The sequence below is a fragment of the Microtus oregoni genome, unplaced genomic scaffold (assembly GCF_018167655.1).
Source record: "Microtus oregoni isolate MIOR12 unplaced genomic scaffold, Mior012 000050F_ref0000143, whole genome shotgun sequence".
Taxonomy (NCBI): domain Eukaryota; kingdom Metazoa; phylum Chordata; class Mammalia; order Rodentia; family Cricetidae; genus Microtus; species Microtus oregoni.
The window spans coordinates 7,634,875-7,653,562 of record NW_024543256.1 but is presented as its reverse complement, the minus strand read 5'-3'; the positions used below and the strand labels follow the sequence as shown (position 1 = coordinate 7,653,562).

The window sequence follows — 18,688 nt, the reverse complement described above, 5'->3', positions numbered from 1 at the left end:
TTTTCTGTCAGTATTTGTTATCTTTTGTCTTTTTAATAATAGTCATGCTTACTGAAGTTAGGTAATATCTCATTGTGATCTTGACTTGCATTTCCTTCATGATTAGTAATATTGAACCCTTTGTTCCTATTTCTTTGTCTTCTTTGAAAAAATAGCTATTTAGGTATCTGGCTGGCTCTTGAATTGGGCTACTTTTCTACTCTTGAGTTGTATGAATTCCCCATATACTTTGAAACTAAAAATCTTGTAATTTACAGGGTTTGTAAGCAATTTTCTGATCCATAGATTGTGTCATTTTGATTAATTTCTCATTTGTTATGCAGAATCTTTGTTTGATGCAGTCCCATTTCTTTCTTTTTGTTTTGCTGCCTGTACATGTGGCTATGGTCAGGACCAGTGTCAAGGATCTTGTTATCTTCCCTTGTTTTCTTCTAAGCATTCTATGTTCTTCTATTTTATATTTGCATATTTTATTCATTTCTAGTTCACTTTGCTGTAAGGTTTGCATCCATTTCCAGTCTTGACACGTGGAATTCAGTGTTCTGAGGAGTATTTATTGAAGAGAGGATTCTTTCCTCATTGTGCCTTGTTGGTGCTCTAATTGAACTTTACCAGACTGTATATATTTAGATGTAGTGGTAGTATTTTCCACACATTTGCCTTATTGCAGACTCATGCTTATTCACTACAATGCTTTCCAAGTGTGCAATTCTTCTTAGTTATCTGGTGCCTGGAAATTCTCTGTTAGCTGAAGTTTATTTTTTAAAATGAAGTTAACGCTGAAAAGTTCAGCACTCATACCTTGGGCTTCAGAGGCTTGAAACAGATGAAGACATGTGAATGAAGAAGGGCCTATGATGTTACATTGTATTAGAATCTACCTTTAAATAATACTTACTGTACTTAAAAATCTACATCTCCTTCATTTTTGATAATTTTAATTTCAAAACAATGCAACCACCCATAATACTAACACTTAAACCTGCTATTTGGTGAGGGTGGGGGATTTCCCTCATTAAGACACCGAGGACAGGATAGAAGAAAACCAATAGCCAAGCAGGTCAGGGTCAGTCAAGGCTTCTGGGGAAGCCATGGGAAAACCATACAGAGGGCTCCAGCTTCCAGAAAGATCTCTATATACTTCTTCCATGTGATGTGCATCCTAGTTACCCTCAAGTGAAAGAATCTTATCAGGAACAGCAGCGCTGGGTTCCTCCGCTGGCACCTCACCTTCCTCAGTGCCTAGACCTAGTTTGATCATGTAATAGATACCATGACAATGGGCCCTGAGATCCTCAAGGGAGAAGGAAGAGAAGAAAGAGCATTTGCAAACAGCAGCACCTCTAGGTTCTAGAAGGCTTTGTCATTTTTGTCCTCCTTGGTGTTCTGCTGCAGGGGTGGTTGGGGTTAGTGTCTAGGAACAGCATGTGGCCTATTGTAGAGTTGTTTCAAAATTCCTGCACCTTCATGATCCATTCCATGTTATATGAGCAGCCATTGGTGCTTCTCACAATACAATAGGCTGTAGACATGACTGCTGGAGATTGTCACTTTCTCAACCTTCTTACCCAAGATCTCCTTCATGAGCTTCCTGAGATTCTCAAACTTTGCCTTGCTCTCTTCCATTTATTTTCTTCTCCTCCTCATTCTCTGGTAGCTCCAGGCTCTCCTTAGTCACTGAGACAATTTGTTCCCATTCAATTCTTTAAGCTTCTGTACTTAGTCCTAATTAATAGGCTCAGTCATATACACCACCTCAAAGCTCCACTTCTGCACATGCTCCACAAAGGCTGTTTGTCACCTGCGTTTTGCTCTGACCAGTGATGTAGTGGATGGATTCGGTGTCTCCTCAGTGTGAGACACATACTCTGACATGGAAGTCATCTCATCTCCAGACTGAGAAGTGTGATGGCACAGCAGCTCAGGGAGGCATCACAGGTTAGTGGAATCTTCTTGGATTCCAAGCTTCCGATTCTAGTTCTCTTTGTCTTTTGCCACGTAAGAAACAAACTAAAGGTATTTCTTCAAAATGTTTTTTTTTTTTTTGTAGATAACTTTCAAGATTTTGCTTTTCTCAGGAGATTCTCAGGGGTAGGTACTGTAGTCAATCAAGCCACAGATATAGTTGATGTATTCAGGTATCAGCTCATCACAGCTGCCCATGATGAACACAAGATGAATGCAAGAGTTTGATGTTTTTTCCCCTGTTCTCAAAGAGGCTAAAGGGAGCCTGCTACAGGATGAAGATCAATGTTTTGAATTCCGACAAATCTTTTACAGAGAAGTATTTGACTTCCAAGTAGGCTTCCCACTTATTGGTGAGGCTCTTATAGAATTCATCATATTCATTCTGAATGAAATCATCAGGGTTTCTGGTCCAAATATGCTTGATTTTATCCAGTTCTTTCTCAAGGTATTACTCCTTAATACTCTTGGTTTTCTTTTTCTTTTATTTTTTCTTTCCACTTTCCTCATTCACCCCCATATTTTCAATATTAGGCTTCTCTTAATTCTTATCTTTTTCTCCTCTTTCTCACCTTTCTCTTCATCTGCCTCATCAGTACTGGTCTCCTTTCTTTTCCAAATAGAGAATGATGGGATAGCTTATGACCTGTGAGTGCTTATCCATCACTCCTTTGACTTTCATATCATATAGGTGTTCTGACTGGTATTTTTTGAGGTGAAGAATAATTTTTGTATCTTGGCCAATAGGTTCGCTGTGGTCTGCATAAGTAGGGAAGGATCCACTAGCAGAAAACTCCATGAATACAGCTCATGTTTTTATTTTGTAATCACAACCACTTTCTGTACCACCAGATAGGCAGACACGAATCCAGCCCCAATCCTGGACATGTCTGCACTAGGCTGGAGATTCTCCACAAACATTTTTGCGCCAGGCTTGGCAATGGCTCCCAAGTTAGGTATGAGGTCAGCCTTGGTCATGCCAATGCCAATGTCTACCAAACTCAACTTGTGTTCCTGATGCCTGGGGATATTGTCAATTTCTAGATCTTTACCACTGCTCATCTTGAAAGGGTCCATCAGGTTATCATAGTGAATCTTGATCAAGGTATTGGAAGCATTAGAGATCAACTACTGGAGGAAAATTTCCTTGTTCAAGAAAGTCTAGATGATGAGGAACATGAGCTGAGATGTTTCTGCCTGAAGGAATGATTTCTCCTAGAAAGACAAAGAAAATCTCTACCTTCTCTCCTTCATGGGGCACTTTCTCAAGCATACTGAAGGAAAAGCACTAAAGAAGTACAGAACAGGGTGGGCCAGGACTACTCACATGTAGTGGTTGGCTTGTGAGGTGGTGAGGAATGACTCCTGGCTGCACTGTTATGAACCTAACACTATGCTTTTATGAGATTTTTGGCTTGTCCTCATTTTCCTATTTATAATGGCTGAAAGTACGTCTGAGTTGGGTTATCCATTAGTGTAGCTATTATTGTCTTCTCCACCACTGTCACCTCCAGCACCAGCAGATATAGTTGTCTTAAATTTTGAAGTCACTTTATTGATGTGTTGTTCTTCTCAGAAACACCCAGGAAAGAACAGGCCTTCCCTGTTCTACAGGGATTGCCTCACTGTCTGCCCAACCCATGCAAAATCAACAAAATCTAACAGTTTCAGTTTCATTTCATAAAGTTGTAAAAATGTAATTAGCAGCTTGTTTTGAGAATATATGTTATGAAAATAATCAGTGTTGTTGCTTTGTTGTTATTCAACTTAACTAAAGACCTGTTTTTTTCCCCCAATGGATTTATCTTTCTTTCTGTGTAAAGCTGTTGCTGTTGCCTGCCATCACCTTTTAAAGTGGGTACAGTCAGAAGGACTCAGTCTTCATAATGTGCTGGCCCCTGAAAGTTTGACCGGGCTCCAGTAAGCAAATGGGCAACACAAACTGGACTTGATGCATTGTTCCTTTTTTTTTGTTTTGTTTTAGAGCAGAAAGCTCTAGGGTGTGGGGTGGATCTGGGAGGGCTGGGAAGTGAGTGTGATCAGAGTGCATTCTGAGAGGCTCCCAAATAATCAATAAAAATATTATGGTGTGAAAAAACTGTTCCCTTACTGGGTGGACTGTTGGCAAGAAACATTTTGTGTTTTGGAGCTTAACTGCTGTACCCTTTTTTTTTCTTTTGATGGCGAAGCTAGATGAATAGTTGCCAATAAATATAGGAACAATATGGGAAGCTTGGAACTTGTATGTTCTTCTACTTACCTGCCTTATAAGAGGGGAAATCCTCCCTCACATGATCTTAATATAGTCTTTGAAAAATAATTGATTATTCACAGTTACAGATTATTTACCATGTTCCTGGTAATGCATTAAGTACTTTATGTGTTGTTACTCACTTTGCTTAATTTTTCTAACAGTTTCTCACAGTTTTTCTTGGTCTTTTCATTGTTTCCATTTTATAGATAATGAAAGGGAGGTTGAAACTCAGGAAAGTTAAACAACATTCTCAAGTGAAAATGGCCACAAAGTCAAAGAGCCTGGTGGTGGGGTGGTTCGAACCAGCTTGAGGATACAACTTTCCTCTTTGTTCTCAACCTGTATGCTATATGCCTTATTGGAACAAGTGGGCAGTGTCTCAGTGTTTGGGTGGAGATTAGGAATTTACAGGTACAGCTGGAAGAAAAAGAGACTTAATCCTGTCAGATTTTCTCAAAACATATTTTTTTTCTAGCAGATGTCTGTTTTCTTTCATTTTGCATTAATAAACCTGTTCTAAATGTGTGTTTACTTGGTAAACAGTTAATGATAATGCTTTCCACCTGTAGTCCTCAGAAAAAGCTTAAAAGTTAAAGTGTAATTACGATTAATGTGTATGAAAATGAAAATCGTCAAATTAACCTAGAATATTACAGTGCAGTATGTGATGTGGCAACAGTTTCAGCATAAAAAGAAGCCTGAATAATTAGGCACCATCTCTCCACACCGAGGAACCTATGGCCTCACAACCACTTTGTTCCTCATCTCTATATAGAAAGAGTCTCTGGTGCAGGAAGAAAACAGCAGATTGAAATGGACTTGGATCTTAGCATTTCCCTCTCCTTTCTTTTCTGCCTAACACTTACCAAATTCATCACAGAATAACAAGTTTCCTCATCACATTTTAATAATATTCATATTTGGTTGGCTCTCTGCACCTCCTCATCTCTCTACTCCCTACTCCATCCCTACTGTGCCCTTCTGCTTTTAGTATTTCCCTTTATACTTGTATCTATCATGTGTCATATTGCCCTTACACCTACCCTTAAGACTCTTTTTCCCTGTCATTTATTCTTACTATGCTGTTCTTATTATCAACTACCTTTTTTCATTTAAAATGTAACTTTACTCATGTTTAAAAATTGAATTATTAAAAAAAGCAAAGGGTGATGCTTTAGTATTAATTATTATGAACTTGACACTGATTATAGTAGTTTGACAGGAGAATCTCAATTTAAAAGTTATCTAGAACAGATTGGCCTGTGGCCATGTCTGTGGGAGATTATGTTGTTTATTAATAGATGCACAGAGAGCCAACCTGCTGTGGGCAGTATCATCCTTAGGTGATCCTAGGCTCACCATGAAAGCAAGCTAAGTCTGGGCCTGTGATTGAACTGGCAAGTAGTGTCCCTCTTGGTTTGTACTTCAAGATTCTTCTCGAGTTCCTACCCTGAAGTCCTGTATGGTGTAGGAGGATCTTCTTTCTATGTGTTGCTTTCATTGGTCAAATAAAGAAACTGCCTAGGCATTTTGATAGGGCAGAACTTAGATAGATGGGGAAGACAGAACTGGATGCGGGGAGGAAGAAGGCAGTGTGGCAGATGCCATGGCTCTCCTCTCCGAGACAGATGCTGTTTAGACTCATGCCAGTAAGCCACAGTCAAGTGGCAATACACATTAATGGAGATGGGTTAAACTAATATGTGAGAGTTAGACAATAAGAGGCTAGAGTTAATGGGCCAGGCAATGTTTAAATTAATATAATTTCCATGTGGTTATTTTGCTGGTTAAACTAGCTGGGTGGCAGGATGCAGCCCACCACTCCACATTACAACACCAATAAATGGAGACTTCTCTTATGTTTCCTGGCTACCCAGACACAGAAACTGTATTAACTACAGCACTGTTTGGCCAATAACTCAAGCATATTCCTAGCTAGCTCTTATATCTTAAATTAACTAATTTCTATGAAATTGTTTGTTTGTTTTACAAAACAGGGTTTCTATATAGCTTTAGAGCCTGTAGATCAGTCTGACCTTGAACTCACAGAAATCCACCTGCATCTGCCTCCTGAATGCTGGAATTAACGGCATGCACCACCACCACCTGGTCAGATTCAGAGTTTTATATTCCCATTTAACAGCCTCTTTTACTCCAGTATAATTTTTAAAATTTTGCTCATGCTTTATTTTAGTCTTTCTTTTATTTATTTTTTAATTTAGTTTTTTTAAAAAACTATCTTTTTTTTCATTTTACACACCAATCACAGTTCTCACTCCCTCCCCTCCTCCCATTGCCTCCACCTTCCACCCAACCTCATTCCATGTCCCTCAAAGAGGGTAAGGCACATTGTATTGAGGAAGGACCAAGGCCATCCCTACTGTTTTTAGGCTGAGTAAGGTATCCCTCCAAAGAGAATTGGTTCCAAAAAGCCAGTACAAGCAGTAGGGATAAATCCTGGTACCACTGCCAGTGGCCCCATAGTCTGCCCCAGCCAAACAACTATCACCCACATTCAGAGGGCCTACTTTGATCCTATGCTGGCTGGTTCCTTCCCTGTCTAGACAGAGTTGGTGAGCTCCCATTAGCTTAGGTAGGCTGTTTCAATGGGTATCCCCATCATGATCTTGACCTCTTTGCTCATATCTCACTCCTCCCATTCTTGAACTGGACTTTGGCAGCCAGCTCAGACCAGTACTCTGCTGTGGCTCTATGCACCTGTCTCTATCAGTTGTTGTTTAAAGCTTCTATGGTGCCATTTATGATAGTAATCAATCTGATTACAGGGCAAGACCAGTTCAGACACCCTCTCTAGCACTGCTTAGGGTCTTAGCTGGGGTCATCCTTCTGGATTCCTGGGAATTTGTCTAGTGCCAGGTTTTTTGTTGGCCCCATAATGGCTCCCTCAATCAAAATATCTCTTTCCTTGCCCTCTATCTCTGTTCTTCCCCTATCTCAACTATCTCATTCCCTCAAGTTCTCTTCCCCCCTTTCGTCTCACATCCTCCTTCCCTTCTCCCCCCACCTCTATGCTCCCAATTTTGTCAGGAGATTTTGTCAATTTCTCCTTCCCAGGGGGATCTATCTGTGTTTCTCTTAGAATTATCCTTGCTACTTAGCTTATCTGGGGTCATGGACTGTATGGTCATCATCCTTTGCTTTGTAGCTAGTATCCACTTATGAGTGAGTACATACCATGCTCATCTTTCTGTGTCTGTGTTACCTCACTTATGATGGCTTTTTCTAGTGCCACCCATTTACATGCAAATTTTAAGATGTCATTGGTTTTTTACCACTGAGTAGTACCCCATTGTAGCACATTGTAGCATATTTTCTTTATTCATTTTTGGATTGAGGGGCATCTAGGTTGTTTCTAGGTTCTGGTTATTATGAACATAGTTGAACAAATGCCCTTGTATGATTGAACATTCTTTGGTATATGCCCAAGAGTGGTATTGCTGTGTCCTGAGGTAGGTTGTTTCCAAATTTTCTGAGAAAATGCCATACTGATTTCCAAAGTGGTTGTACAAGTTTATATTTACACCAGCAATGGAGGAGTATTCCCCTTACTATACATCCTCTTCAGCATAAGCTATCATTGGTGTTTTTGGTCTTAGACAATCTTACTGGTGTAATACGGTATTGCAGAGTCTTTTGATTTGCATTTTCCAAATGGCTAAGGATGTTGAAGATTCTCTTAAGTGTCTTTCAGCCATTTGAGATTCTTCTGTTGAGAATTCTCTGTTTAGATATGTACCCTATTTTAATTGGATTATTTGGTAATTTGATATCTAATTTCTTGAGTTCTTTATATATTTTGGAGATCAGTCCTCTGTCTGATGTGTGATTGGTGACCTTTTCCCATTCAGTAGGCTGCTGTTTTGTCTTATTGACTGTGTCCTTTGCTTTACAGAAGCTTCTCAGTTTCAGGAGGTCCAATTTCTTTATTGTAGCTCTCAGTGTCTGTGCTCCTGGGGTTATATTTAAGAAGTGGCCTCCTGTGCCCATGCATTGAAGGCTACTTCCCATTTTCTATTCTATCAGGTTCAGTGTAGTTGGATTTATATTGAAGTCTTTAATCCATTTGGACTTGAGTTTTATGCATGAGGATAGATATGGATCTATCTTCATTCTGCTACATGTTGATATCAAATTATTTTAGCACCGTTTGTTGAAGATGCTTTCTTTTTTCCATTGTATCATTTAACTTCTTTGCCAAAAATCAGGTTTTCATAGTGTGTGTATTAATATCTGGGTTTTCTATTTGTTTCCATTGGTCAATCTGTTTGCCTTTATGCTAATACCAGGCTGTTTTCATTACTGTAGTTCCATAATAGACCTTGATGTCAGAGATGGTGATAACTCTGAAAGTTCCTTTGGTGTACAGGATTATTTTAGCTGTCCTGGTTTTTTTTTTCTTTTTCCATATGAAGTTGATTATTGTTCTTTTGAGGTTTGTGAATAATTGTGCAGTGATTTTGATGGGGATATCATCAAATCTATAGATTGCTTTTGGTAAGATTGCCATTTTTGTTATGTTGATCCTACCTATCCAAGGGCATGGGAGATCTTTCCACTTTCTGATATCTTCTTTAATTTCCTTCTTCAACCACTTAAAGTTCTTGTCAAACAGGTCTTTCACTTCTTTTGTTAGTGTTATCCTAAGATATTTTATACTATTGGCAGCTAATGTAAAGGGTGATATTTTTGGATTTCTTTCTCAGTTTCTTTATCATTTGTATGTAGGACGTGTACTGATTTTTTTTTTGAATTGATCTTGTATCTTTGTTCAGGAGGGAAAATTGGTTTGTAATTCTCTTTCTTGCTTGTGTCTTTGTGTGGTTTTATTATCAGAGTAACTGTAGCTTCATAAAAAGAGTTTGGCAATGTCCCCTGTGTTTCTATTATGTGGAACAGTTTGAGGTGTATGGTTATTAGATCTTCTTTGAAGTTCTGGTAGAATTCTGCACGGAAACCATCTGACTCTGGGCTTTTTTTGGTTGAGTGTCTTTTGATGACTATTTCTATTTCATTGCAGGTTATAGGTCTATTTAAATTGTTCACCTGGTTGTGATTTAATTTTGTTATGTGGTGCCTATCCAGAAAATTGTTTTTGTAGTATGACCTAATGACTCTCTGAATTTCCTCCTTGTCTGTTTTTATGTTCCCCTTTTCATTTCTAATTTTGTTAATTTAGATGTTCTCTATCTACCTTCTGAATAGTTTGGATAAGGTTTTGCCTATCTTAGTGATTTTTAAAAGAACCAGTTCTTAGTTTCATTGTTTCTTTGTATTGTTTTTTTTTTGTTTATATTTTATTGATTTCAGCCCTTAATTTGATTATTTTCCGTAGTATATGTCTCCTGGGTGAGTCTGCTTCTTTTTGTTCTAGAGCTTTCAGGTATGCTCTTAAGTCATAGGTGTAAGATTTCTCCACTTTCTTCATGTAGGCACTTAGTGTTATCAATTTTCCTCTTAGCACTGCTCTCATAGTTTTCCATAGGTTTGGGTACATTGTGCCTTCATTTTCATTCAATTCTAGGAAGTCTTTAATTTCTTTCTCTATTTCTTCCTTGACCCAGGGGTGATTCAGTTGAGCACTGTTCAATTTCCATGAGTTTGTAGACTTTCTTCCACTAGTGTTGTTGTTAAATTCTATCTTTAAACCATGGTGATCCTACAAGATACAGGGGATTATTCCATTTTTTTTTGTATCTGTTGAGGTTTGCTTTGTTACCAAGTATGTTTTGTATTTTGATTGTTATATGGTGAGAGAACGTTTTTTTGGTTCAGTTTATTTGGTGTTCTGTAAGCTTCTTACACCTTCATACGGATATCCTTCTTTGTTGGGGAAGTTTTCTTTTATGATTTTGTTGAATGTATTTTCTGTGCCTTTGAGCTGGATTTCCTTTCCTTCTTCAATCCCTATTATTCTTAGGTTTGGTCTTTACATGGTATCTCAGATTTCCTGGATATTTTGTGTGAAGAATTTGTTGGTTTTAACATTTTCTTTGACTGATGAGTCTATTTCCTCTATAGTATCTTCAACACCTGAGATTCTCTCGTCTATCTCTTGTATTCTGTTGGTTATGCTTGCCTCTGTAGTTCCCATTCATTTTCCCAGATTTTCCATATCCAGAATTTCCTTGGTTTGTGTTTTTTTTATTTCATCTGTTTCATTGTTCAAGTCTTGAACTGTTTGCATCACCTATTTGTTTTTTCTTGGGTTTCTTAAAGAGATTTATCGATTTCTTCCAACTTTTTGTTTGTCTTTTCCTCCAGTTTTTTAAGGAAAAATTTCATTTCCTCTTTAATGGTCTCCAACATTCTCATAAAGTTACATTTAAAATTGTTTTCTTTTGATTCTTCTGGGTTAGGATGTTCAAATCTTCCTGTTGTACGACCACTGGGTTCTGATATTACCATATTGCTTTTTAGGTTTTTAAATGAATTCTTACATTGGCACCTACCCATCTCCTCCTACAATTGGTGCTGGCAGTGTCTTTGCCTCTTTGTCCAATCCTTGAAGTTTCTATCTGTGTCTTTGGGAACTGTTCTTGGTCTGCTCTGTCCTGTCACTGTCTGTGTCTTGGGGAGTCTCTGAGGACTCTCTTGTCCAGCTCTCTTGGTCCACTCTCTTGGTCTGCTCTGTGCAATAGCAGCCTGTGTTTCAGAGTTCTTTTCTTGGTCCTCTTTGTGCCGTTGCAGCCTGTGCTTCAGAGTTTCTCTGAGTTCGCTGGGGGGAGGGCTATATTGGAGGGTTTTGGGGTGGAGTTGGGCTCATATCTTACAGGGCCCATCCATGGGGTGGGTGTTTTGGAACAGTAGTCTACCTTCAGGAAGCTTGCCTGATGGCTGGCTAGAGAAGGTGAGGCAGGTGGGGGAGGGGCCTTGGGTTTTGCCCTGGTACTGAGGGCCTAGAGAGGGGGGTACTCTAATGTATAGTCATCACTCACTTCTTGGTTCTTTCTGTGCAGTCTCTGTCTGTGTTTCAGAGTTCCTCTGAGGCTGTGGGGAATAGGAAGGTTTGGGGGCAGTGTGCAACTTACAGTTTACAAGGTCTGATTGATGAAATGAGGGTGTTGGAGCAAGTTTGTCTGTTGGCTGGCTAGAGTAGCTGATGCAGGTGGGGGAGGGGTCTGGGGTCTTGCCCTGCTACTGAGGGCCTAAAGATTGAGGTGCCCTGCTATGTGAGTGATCACTCACTTCTTGGTCTTCTCTGTGCAGTCACAGCCTGTACTTAGCTGTATTTCAGACTTTCTTTGATGTCGCGGGAGATCTAGTCCTTCTTTTAAAACACATTTTACGTTTTTATTTAAAAAAAATACTAAATGACTTAATATGAACCAGATGCCCTGACTGTTCTCTAGGATGTATATGTGTTAAGTAAATTATAAGAAACAATCTACTAAATATATAATGTGACTCTTAAATCCCAAAAGATATTTATAGATTTGAGAAACAAAGAGAGAGCTGAAAGTTGGAACACATATTACATAATTTAGATGGTCTAGATATAGGTAGAATCTGTGGTGTCTGGTAACTATTTACCCCATAAAACATGGTCATGGATGGGTTCTATTCTCTTCACTGAATGATTGGGGTCATAGCAAATGTTTGATGGAGGCAGATTTTGAAGTTGTGTGTGCTAATGGTGCTGAGGTGTCTACTCTAGATCCAAAGGGCAGTGATGTTAATGAAACCCCAACTCTCTCAGTCCTGCTGGTGTATGGCACCTATCTCTAGTTATATTATACTTTGGTCTCACCATTGACGAGACATAAGTTTAGAATTCTCTTCCATGATTACTACTTACTTTGTTGTAGCTCCTGGAGCCCATCCATAAATCTTCTTGTAACCTGAAAGCAAAGAATATGACATCTTAAGAATTTAAATTCTATGACATATTTTGAGTAAATATACATAAATTTTCTCTACATACAGTAAAATAAGAAGTGGTGTCATGTATCTTTCAGAAGGATATTGAATTATGCAGTTGTTTAAAGAAGCTTCATTAGTAATTTGAGATTGTGGCATGGAATTTCTGGGGTAAGCACAGTTTTATCATTGTTTTTATGTTAAAAAAATTTTCAATTTTTACATAAGCAATTCATTTATTAGAATTAAAATTTTAAATAGATATTGCCTAGGTGTTTGTCCAATTTTAATGCTACTTAAAAAGTGTTTGTGTTAAGTAGATACACCTAAATATTATGATGATTAAATCTAGAACAGCCTGGTAGTACATAGAAATTTTAGGCCAGCCTGGGTTATTTAGCAAGATCCCATTCTTAAGCTAAAACAGCAAAATATAATTTGACAGAAGACAGTGTGGTATTTTGAATAAGAAATGTCTCCCATGTATTTGAAAACTTGGTCCAGGGAGGTGGTACTGTTTGGCAGGAAGTAGGGTTTTGCTAGAGGAAGTATGTCTTAGGGGGGCTGGGTTTGACAGTTTATAGTCATGCCTAACTTCCACCTTGAGTTGTCTGCTTGTTGTGTCTCAATGGACATGTGTTAACTTTCTTGTCTGGTCATCTGCTGAAATGCCTTCTCTGCCACCAAAGACTATTGCTCTCAAACTATAAATCCAAATAAACTCTTACTTCTTTAAGTTACCTTGATCATCGTATTTATCATAGTGAGTTTTGAAAAAATTTACCAGGCATCATTATTCTACCTAATTCTACACACTTCCACATCCATATACCCACACAACCAGTTTACAATGGAATTACATTCCAATAATAGGTACCATAAATGGAAGATATCACAAACATTCATTTTGATGGAAAAACTATCAGATAAACAGAAAGGTGAATTGCCTTTTCCAATATCATACAATTAATAATCAGTAACACTATCATCCAAAACTGGGTACCATCTAACACATAATCCATGCTCTTAATCTACTATGAGATGCTCCCCTTCTCACCTTTATTTAAGATGTGTCTGTGTCAGGCACTATGCAATTGTGAAAAAGGTTAGTCACATAGATGGAATTTCTCCTGATCAAAGTTGACGTAGACTGTTAGAACCTGAAATGCTGTCATTTAAGTCCAGTTGTCCACTACAGTGTTAAAAAAAACATGGCAATAGAGGAAATGTCTCAACAAAAGCAGGAGAGATACTAAAAAGAAGAGAATTTTAATGTCTGTTCAGGAGATTTTAAATCTTAATTCTAACAAGGCTACTTCTTTTCCAACATCTTATAAGGAATGTTATCTGCTGAAATCCTCTTTGAAAATAAAAACAGAGAAGTAACATATTAATGTTGAATTCATCAGAAATTTTATCATCTCAGTATAGCCTCAGAATACTCAATAACTGTAGTATTTATGAGGGAGAATTAACAAGCAGCATAAAATTAGCCAGGGACTGGCTTTATATGTAAGGTTATGTATGACTGATGTTTAAGCCAGCTTTTAATTACTCAGGAATAACCATCCAGATTTTGACTTGCCAGACCACACCTCCCTTCTGCTGTATGCCTTCTGGGTATCTTTCTGGTACTTTGATAGCTGCTTGATGTATGGTAAAAGCGTTGGTAGGAGAGGAGATTATAATGATTGGCTCAATACAAGTCTTGTTGCCATCTGTGGATGTATTCTTTCCCCATTAGTTTGGCTAGTAAAGAAAGCGCCATTTGGTGCTTTGCCGAGAAGACACATGCTATAAGGGTAATTTAAGGATTCTCTTTGCCAATAATCTTCTTCATAGCATAGAACTGGGGATTTTTATTGGGCTTTCAGATCTAGGTGCGGTTTTCAATATTCTCAAGTTGTGTTGGCTGTGAGCAACATAATTATTTGATGTCAACAAACAAGGAAACTGCTCTTTGTCAGAGGAATCTGGGATATCCACTTCTAACCTAGTTGAAGCTGTTCAGAGTTCAGCTGTTTGGGACCCAACTTTGAAATGATTCTAAGTGGCTGCTGGTTAGTCAAGTGCCCTTTTCTGGCAGATATTGTGATGAAGTCTACTGACATGCTTTTTTTCTGAGCCCACTGAGATTACTAGGAAAGTGGGTACTGCATCACCAGTTAGTAAGGATGGTTACTTTTTCAGAAAGATTTCTTTTGTAAATATTATGAGAGAGGGTGAGATTCTGGATCCCTAATTGTGGATGGATTCATTGATTCTGTTGTTTTTTTAGATGGTGGTTTGGAAGGGCTCAGCATCCAACTGACTACAGTTGTACCCAAAGATATGGTTTATGACCATTCATCAGGGGCTGTTTGTATTTTGCTATAGGTTTCCTTACCTACAGTGAGTGAGTTGTTTGCTATGGTTCCTGGGGTAGGACGAGAAACAAGTGTTTTCTTCTCTTGAGATCACTGAACCTTCAATGAAAAGTTTTGCCTGCTGCACACCCTTTGTAATATAATATGCAGTTGAACTGTTTACATACTTTTTATTCAGTGCTGTGACAGTTGTCTTTCTTAATCAGTGGTTTTACATAATTAAAACATTAGAAACCTAAAATTAGAGACAAATTCAGACATCCTTGACTTCTCCTTGGAAAACATCTGGCTATCCTTAAACAATCACCTGACCTCATCCCAAGTCAGGCAGAAATCAACTTGGACTTTCTTTTGTCTGCAGACAGAATATCAAATCCTCTTTCTGGTGAGCAATGTCTGGGATTAAATTAACTACTCAACAAAGAAACCCTGTCTCAAAAAAAATTAGCTGCCCAAATACTCTTCTTCCTGACTAAAAGGGTCAGACATGCTGGCTTGCCTGAAGATACGAGCAGTTCATGTCTTCTATCATAGGGTAACTATTAGCAACTGCCATTTCTGTATACTAAATCTTAATCTTACCTTCTATTTATACACTCTGACAATGACTAAGCAGTCATTGAATGTCATGCACTGTGTTGCTATGTGAGAACTACCTCATAGCTTCTGGTGTTCCTTTGCTTTGTTATATAGTAGAAAGAAGCAAATAATTAGGTTAGAATCACTTGAAGAATGCCTACTACTCACTTAATATTCAGATGCTATCCACTATATTGAAAGGTAATAATTAATAAAACGCCATTATTTTTTCTAATAGTGTTTCCATATGAAGTGCAATTTTGGGCTTAAAGACTTTCGCTTGAGGAAATACCTCACTATTTCAAATATCTTTGAATCTGGATAAGAGAGATAAAGGGATAAGAGTCCCTTTCTTACTTAGATTTTATTATCCACAATACCTATTCAGATGAAATGTTTTACGTTTTTTATTATTTTATGTGTATGAATGTGTTGCCTATAAGCATTTGTGTGCACTATGTGTATGATAGGCTGGCACAGGCAAGAAAAGTGCATTGGATCTCCAAGACCTAGAGTTATATGGATGGGTGTGAGCCATCACGTGGATGCTAGAAATCAAATACAAGTTTCCTGTGAGAGCAGCATGTGCTCTTAACATTGTGTCATGCCTGCAAGCCCCAATCCAGATTTTTGACACTCCTTTCACTTGAAAAACTTATTGCCTTCAGCTATGATACAAATTACACATACGTTATAGTATTTATCTATATGTGAAGTGTTTGTAAAACATCATAACCACACTCAGTGTAGTCAATCAATGTTTGACGTACAATAGATTTAAATGTAGAATTCCATAATTACATATTTTGTGCTTTTCTCATATTCACTCTTCCACTCCTCTGCCCAACTCCTCCCAAATCTACCCTTCACCCTCCCAAATTCATGTCTCTGAATGTTTTCTAACAATGCCCTCAGTCCAGTGTTCATCCAACAAGAATGATTGCCCATAATCTCCTGGGTGTGGGTTCACCTACTGAAGTATGATCTTGATCTAAGAGAAACCACATTTTTAAGGCAAACTAACTCTCCTTCTCCTAGAATCCATTAATGACAACAACTCTTTAGCCAGGAGTGTGGGCTCATGGACCTCTCACTAATCCATGCTTGAATGTTGACTGACTCGATCTTGTGAGTCTTCGATAGACAACCATGGGTGCTGTGAGTTCTTGATTACAGGGTCCTATCATTTCCACAAGATACATTTGTGCCTAAACCTTTCCTGACCTCCAGCTCTTACAATATTTTCATCCCCTCTTTCATGATGGCCTCTGAGCTTTAAGGAGAGAGACATGTGGTATAGACGTACCATTTAATGGTGAGCATGGAGTAGTATATTTTAAAAATAAATGTGTGTATTCATAAGCATGTGTTCACACACCCAAACAAAAACTATGAAAGATCCCTTTGGGGGCTGATATGGAGTAAGCTGTCCATTTTCTTCCTAAAACAAAGGTATTTAAAATTTGAATAATATAGCCTACTTTTAGGACAGTGGCTATTCTGACTTATACGCTATTATATGCTAGTGCTATTTCTTGTTTGGGAAACCCAACTTGCTTAGGAAAGTTCAAATAAGAAAACTATAGCCTGTGATGGAAGCTCCTGACTCCCCAGAGACCAGGCCAACATCCTGAACCCCAGTTAAGACTCCTCTCACTCTTTGTGTGACTGCCCAATATAACCCCAATTGCCTCGCCTCTCCTTGCCACCATACCCCAGCTCATACCTCTGTCAGAAGTCTCTTCTTCAACCAGAGGCAAGGCCAGCATCCTGAATCCCAGGTAAGACTGCTTCTCACCATGCCCACACTTGCACTGCACAACTCCAAGTGCTCTTCCTCTCCTCATCACCATATCCTGGACCACACCTCCCATGGAGACCACTCACATTGTCCCATGTCTGCAGAACACAACCCGAACCTCTTGTCCTCTTCTTGTCTCCGTGCCCATACCCACACCTCTGACAGAAGCCTCCTCTTATACCAGAAGCCAAAACAGTATCTTGGGGTTAATACTGACCCCCCCAGCTTGTCCCTGCTTTTTCAGTATAACTCCAATTGCTCCTTTACTTCTCATCATCCTATCCTGTCCCATACTTCTGGCAGAAGCCTTCCACTCTATCAAAGGTCAGACAAGAATCCTGATTCTCAGAAAACAGACCATTATCTTAAACCTTAGAAATCAGGCTTATTTGCTGAAAACCAAGCAGAAAGCTTCTATCCCAGTAGAATCCAGGCCAGTATCTTATCCCCAGAGAAACCCAGGCCTAAGTAGAGGACACATACATACATAGCCAAAAATCCAGCCTCAAACTTGGACAGCAACCTGCTGCTGGACCAGAGGGCATCCAGGCCATCAAAAGTATATCCTCCAATGTGGGTAGAGACCCTCTACTTAATCACAGGCTGTAGGGTCCAGAAGACCAGAGAGGAAACAAAAACTGAAAAATAAAATACCCATTCAACAAAAGCAAGTCCAGAAATTGGCACCTACATAGCTATAGAAATAAATCACTCCATATCCATATGCCAAAATAAGTATAAGAACCCAAATAACAGTAGGCAGAGCAATGTGTCACCACTACATTCCAACACAGCTGAAGTACACGGATACCATCTTAAAATCAACTTTATGATGATGATAGAAGTCCTTAAAGGAGAAATAGATAAATCAATAAAGAAATCAAGGAAAAGATAATCAAAAATTTGGAGGAAATCAATAAATATCATAAAGAATGTCAAGAAAATTAAGAAAAATTAGTTGATGGAAATGAATAGAACAGTTCAAGACCTAAAAATGGAAACAGAAACAATAAAGAAAACACAAACCAAAGGAATTATGGAAATGGAAAATCTAGGTAAGCGAACAGGAATCAAAAGATGGGGAAGCACATTACATGCTCATCCCAGAAATGCAGAAATGGTTCAACATATGAAAATCTGTCAATATAACCTACCATATATAGAAACTGAAAGAAAAAACCCATATGATCATCTCAATAAACACTGAAAGAGCACTTGACAAAATCCAATACCTCTTCATGCTAAAGTTCTTGGACAGATCAGGGATACAGGAACATACATAAACATAATAAAGCATTATACAGCAAGCCTATAGCCAACATCAAATTAAATGGAGAGAAACTCAAAGCAATTCCACTAAAATCAGGAACAAGACAAGGCTGTTCACTCTCTCCATATATTTTCAATAGACTACTCAAAGTTCTAGCTGGAACAACAGACAGCCAAAGGAAATCAAAAGTATACAAATAACAAAGAAATAAGTTAAAGTAGCATTCTTCACAGATGATATGATAGTATATATAAGCTACCACAAAAATTCTACCAGTGAACTACAGCTTATAAACAACTTTAGTGAAGTGGGTAGATATAAGATTAACTAACAGAACAAAACAGTAGCCCTACTATATACATACAATAAATGGACTGAGGAAGAAATCATGGAAACAATACCCTTCACATTAGCTAAAAATAACATTAAATATCTTGTGTGTGTGTGTGTGTGTGTGTGTGTGTGTGTGCGCGCGCGGGGGGGGGGGGAGAACTCTAACCAAACAAGTGTTTTATAAGAACTTAAAATTTTTGAAGAAAGAAATTGGAGAAAATATCAGAGGATGGAAAGGTCTC

General features: G+C 38.4%; 1 pseudogene; it reads right to left on the bottom strand.

The window, feature by feature from the left end:
• Window positions 1–1,015: 1,015 nt before the first annotated feature.
• On the bottom strand, window positions 1,016–16,916 carry LOC121437090 (annotated as a pseudogene).
• Between the last annotated feature and the right edge of the window lie 1,772 nt (window positions 16,917–18,688).